This window comes from Varroa jacobsoni, unplaced genomic scaffold, assembly GCF_002532875.2.
Source record: "Varroa jacobsoni isolate VJ856 unplaced genomic scaffold, vjacob_1.0 scaffold_759, whole genome shotgun sequence".
NCBI classification, from domain to species: domain Eukaryota; kingdom Metazoa; phylum Arthropoda; class Arachnida; order Mesostigmata; family Varroidae; genus Varroa; species Varroa jacobsoni.
In genome coordinates, this window is record NW_019213661.1 from 331,026 (window position 1) to 336,847 (window position 5,822).

Genomic DNA, 5,822 nt, shown 5'->3' on the forward strand with positions numbered 1-5,822 from the left:
TCTTGAAAACTAACGAATTGTTGTAAGCGCTATCGTTATAGGTCACGAAACCTGAAGCTTTAGTAAACACAGTGGTGTTTTTCATTTTGCTTTTTTGCGTGGCCACGATTATTCGCAACGGTGACGTTAAGTAAATTTGGCCTATGCGGCCCTACCGTTTTCTTAACCTTGCGACGTACCTTATAAAGAAAAATTCGTTTTCTTCATGGCGACTCCAGTAAATGCCAGAAGACCATTCGAACTTTACTTCTCAAAAAGGCGAGATATATGAAGCCACTTTAAAAAATTCTGCTGTATAGAATCATATTGAATACAAAATAGATTTGTTTCCAACAATATAAACGTATGACGTTGCAGTATTGAATAATATACATTGCAAGTAAATCAAACGAAGCCCTTAATACTAAATTATTGAGGATTTTGTAATTACGCTTTGTGCAATAAATTAGCTGTTTAACATCAAACTATTAATTTCTAATTGGACTTTCATGGCGTGGTATCAGAAAACGACTTGCTGTAGTAAGAACAAATAAAAGGAGCGGCCAGTATTTCGAAAAGAGGATTGACCAGCTGCTCTCTTGGGTCGGTATTTGTGAAAATATTTGAATAGTTTGCTATAAGCAATTTTTATTTACCACAAATGCGGGGGTCGAAGAACCTACTTTAGACCCTCCACATTTACCACACAACTTCCATCGATAGGGTTTGTTTACACCTCTGTGATTTGAGATTTTTTTACGTCCGACACCGCCGTTGGACATTCAATCAGACGTCTTGTATGTATCTATTATGCAATGGAGTACTATAATGATCTTGAAACTAGTAAATACTAAAATAATGGTTATACAATTTTTAAACAAGAGCCTTTTTGTTTTTCTGTGAAAGGCATAATTGTCACCTTATTTTTGTGTACAATTATGTATAATACGGTCGATTTTTGCTGCATTTGTTGTGAGAACGTGGAAATTCACAAAAAAACAACAATAACAAAATACACTGACGTCTCCAAGAAAAGCCTGCTAATCTAATGTTCTTACGTCTGGTACAGTACTTCAGGTTCTGTGGCATATCTTTAAAGAAGCGATATTTTTAAACTAACAAATAATCATAGTTATTGATACCAGTTCATGATGATATATAAAATCTCACTAAGAAATCATTTAAAGAAAAAACTATTTTCATTTAGTATCAGCATATAGTCCTTAGAAGGTACACTACCTTTTAATTAAATAAATTATTTTACTCTTTACACACTGTTGTCCAAATATGCCAGCAGATATGAGTTTAAACAAGTTTTGAGCATAAATATCTCCATAACTTGGGATATGTAAAACTCCCGTACTATTAGTATCGCGAGAAGCAGTTATATAAACAAATTATGAGCCCAAATAAAGTACCTTGGATGGCAGCATTTATACTGCACAATAGCAGTTATTACAATTTCATCTAATTTCTTGGCAGTCTGGAGATATCAGCCACTCGAGTGGAAACCATAGACAACAGAGGTATTAATTCATCAGTACAGAGCTAAAAGAAAAAGAAGCATAAAGAAAAAAATTAGCGTAGTATTTAAAAAAAGACAATAAAGTAACAATATCTCATCAATCCAAGAAAAAAAGTTGCTAGGTGTGTTGCTTTAAAACATTTATTTCTCAATAATAATAATACATTTTTTTTTACGGTTATTCGATACAATGCTAATTTCTGTATAATGCAAGCACATTCTTATATACTAGTATATCACATTTTTGTAATGTTGGCATTAGCTTAATGGATGCACGGATTTTACCGCTATTATTATTGCTACTATGCATAAATGATTACTGCTTCTTTTACGAGTTTACAGAGTTATGCGAGAGTAACAGCAACAATTCTAATCTACTTAAAGCAGATTTAATCAGCTGCCGGACGAACACAAACACATAACACAAACGAGCCCCGTTAACCTCGAGGCAAGCACGGCATTTTTGTTTTTAATTTTTTTAACAACAGGACAACATTAAATTGACAGGACAACATCATTTAAATACGGGACACTTACAGACTACGAAACGATAATAGTTACATATTTAGACTTAAAGTGGTTAGAAAACCGAGGTAAAATAGTGTATTGAGGCCAAACAGCATTGTTGCATATATGTTGTACACATGTTGTTCATTCCAACAAGCATGGTCCAAGGAGTTGGTAGCGCTCATGCACAAATGATACATTGTAGTCTCCCTATAAGAGTACACATTATACCAAAATCGAGACTTGACGTGCTATTAATGCTTCTGAAACTGCATATACTCAAACTTTCCATAAAACTTTTTTTAGTGTAATGAAGCCATTAATAATTTCGCTTTTAATCTTGTTCGAATCTGGTGAGGATGTTTATATGCAGACACGAGTATTATACAAATAATATTTACAGACTTGGATGTAAGTTGTTAACGATAAACAGATCTTTTCCACTGGCTGTTGCCGTCCTTTTCTTCTGTCGGCATTCCTGAAATGAGAATACAACAAACTGTGTTTTTTCCGATGTTTCTTAGATAGAGTAATTATTTTGAAGACCTAGTTTAATCGCTCTTTAGGGTAGTAAAATTCGGGTTGCATATGCAATTGAGATAAAAACAAGTATCACTTTCGGGATCTCTTAATCCACAATAAAAAAAGTCACGACTGGCGTCACTTACTTGCATACCCACTATGGGTCAATACAAACACCGGAAGGACACGACAGAGATAGATCTGCCCCCAACTTAAGTGTGTTAGCAGTTGAAAATCGTTCTCATCTTTCGATCAATCTAGTGTATCACGTTCCTTGCAAACGGCGTTCCATGTCGCTTGAGCTGACTATACAACAGTCAGCTCATCTTTAAATTCTGCGGATCTTCATAGCGTATGAGCTCAATGCACGACAAAGCGGCGGCTTATGCCGGGTCTGACGTCGTTTGCGTGCTGTCTTATAGAAGAAAGTGAACGACCCGCGCCGTGCCGGTGAGGATGTGAAGGTCCCGCCAACCCTTTAAGCAGTATGAGGCTTTTACTAACAGCAGTAGATCTGAACAACAATACTAGCAAATGAACAACACGATTACGCAATAACCTACCGCTAGATGGCACAGGTGTGGGCTAGCTCCGCGCGCATTTTTGGCGAATGGACGGCATGACACGGCAGAGCAGTAGTTGTGATAGCAGCTTTCATAGTAACAGGAGAAGAAGGCCACTGACAACAGCATATGTGGCCCACTCGTTCCCGTGGTTCAGATGCTGCCGGTAGTCACAGCTCAATCTAGACTTTGGTGAGGACTTGCCAGTGGAGCCACCAAAGCAAGCCAACAAGTTTCCTTACCGGCCTTGCGATGAACCCCAAGGCCACCGATACGCACACGTATATGGACAAACAGGCAGATGACGTTTTAGTTGTAGTGAATGGATGTGCTAGTATCGGCTACCGCCGAACAACAACAGCCAAATGGCAGAATATGACGCCCCACTCTGACGACAACAATGACTCATTCGGTCTACTTGTGGCCTTAATTAGGTCACCATATCAACACTACAATACAAATACAACTCATGCAAGTTCAAGCACAAAAAGATGCACAAAACACAGCATCCTACCTCGCTATATATTAACAGAAGCTAAAGAACTGGCGTGGGCATTTCTGATAAACGCGGTCCTACTAAACGTCGGTCAAGAACAAGGGCTCCTTGTAATTGTTAACGAAGTTCGGTACTGCAATATATGCATGGAACAGAATACATTTAATGAAATTTTGACAAAAATCAAAATGGTCACAGGAAAATGAAGCATATACGATCCACTATTTATAGATCTTTTAGGCTTTTCGATATCACCCAGACACTTAATATGAATACTGGAAAATAGTAAAATAGACAAACACTTTGTGATATAAATGGCTAAAGCCTAAAGGCTAAGCTTTGTGTAAATAACTTCTCACTTATATCAAAAAAATATTTCTTATGAAGTAATCACTGCATTACTTATTGTGGTATATTTTTCGATTACATGGAAAAGACTTAAGCGAGTATAAACAAATCAATAGATATAAGAAAGTATTTATATGAGCTCTCAAGCCTAATGCAAGGCTATATGGCATTGAATGAGGTTATATTGTTAATCTAGATAGAAATCATTTGATCAACGCGTCCTCACCACTCAGATGCAAAAACCGACTCGGTTCTTCGGAGCAGCTCATGACAATCAGAGAACCAAGTAGTTTAAAACCAAGTAAATTACGAAGTCTCTTAATTACCTAATTGCAAAATGGTTAAGTCAATCCTTAACATGCCTATAAAGAAGAAAAGCTGAAATTTCCATTCGGTTTCAATATATTATATATTTACAATGATCATCATTCGTAAAAGAATCCTGCAATATTATTACAGTTAAGGATGTCCATTATAATAGAGACTGCCAATTATTCATATCATCCCCGATCATAGGATATTTTCCGTTGTCATATATCCCCAGGTTCCTTATGGCCATCGAACGGTCATTACCCAACATCGGTATAATCAATGTCAGGCTGGTCAGACGGAAACATACCATTAAAATATTGTTTATGACAGTTAGAGCTGCGGTATGTGACATGCAGACGATATGTTATTCTTTAAAAATATGACCATAGGTTGAATAGGGTTAATGCAATATACTCCATAGAATCACCAAAAGTATTTTATAAGAAGAAAAACTTCCGTAGGGTTTATAAAAGTGCCTATGATATCTAACCTTCAATTTCCGACAATCATTTCTAAGGTCAAACGTTTTAAAGAGAAAAAATTGTTTTTATGTAGGATAACATGCCACGTTACGTAACTTAGACAAATAAATTGAAAAGAAAGTTCCTGCGTTTTCTTCTGAGCAACTTTTTTTTTCTGGTTACAGTATTACTTTATGCATTCGTAGCCTTGCTTACGACTTTTTTTCTATCTTCATACGAGATCATGTATGCCGTCTCGCTAGGAGGTAATAGGTTTTGTCTCAAAGAAATGTTCCAATTACGTTTTGAATCTTTGATTCGTGTCGAAGGTAAGGCTACAAAGGTAATTGATCAATGAAAGAAAAGGTGAAAGTCCGCCGGCGCAAGGTCCATAGAATATAGAAAATGTAACAAAGCCTTCAATTGAAAATTTAAAAGGCCAGCGTTGACGGAGGCATGTTTTTCGTTTGTGGGTGTGCCTTATTATCGAGCAGGATGACCTGACCTCGCTTGTCGGGGTTTTTCTTTCGGATAGCCTGATTGACTCGATACAACTGGACCAATAATCGTATCGATCGACTGTCTGGTTTATAAAATGCCGCCTCCAGTAAATCCGGTTCTCGAAATTCCACCAAACGCGAAACATAACCTCTTTTGTTATAGCTTCTTTCCTGTGATGCAGCGTTAAACTGTTAGATTCAGAGGCTTCGTGAAGTACTTAAGCAATGTGAATTAGACAACTTGATATAATTAACGACGACCATGTGGCTGTAGTTAATCTTTTCGGTCATTTGAATTGTTTATCGGCAAAAGTGCCTTCAAGTGGTTGTCATCACAACAAGGGGAATCTTCCGTCATTACCGCATACAAGGAATATGTGCCGAGCTATTTCAGCAGCGTTTCGTTTCGCCGTGTTAAAATACATAGTGCAGAAAGTGCCAAGAGTGCTCATGAGCGAAGTGCATTTTCGATACCTGGAACACCCATATTTAAGAAGCTTTTTTAAGTTGAAATTGCTGTCATATCACACTCCTGCTATAGCACACTAATAGAGCAGAAAGAGTGTTTCCGAACAAAAGTAAACACCAAGTTAGGAAAATGAGAAAGGG

At 37.1% G+C, this 5,822-nt stretch overlaps 1 long non-coding RNA gene across 1 annotated transcript; it reads right to left on the minus strand.

The window, feature by feature from the left end:
• Nucleotides 1-1,627: 1,627 nt before the first annotated feature.
• Nucleotides 1,628-3,120, minus strand: LOC111263365 (uncharacterized). The gene is made up of 2 exons (XR_002682180.2): nucleotides 2,680-3,120; nucleotides 1,628-2,489 (listed from the first exon to the last, which is right to left on the minus strand). It is a non-coding gene; the product is annotated as an uncharacterized LOC111263365 (long non-coding RNA).
• Between the last annotated feature and the right edge of the window lie 2,702 nt (nucleotides 3,121-5,822).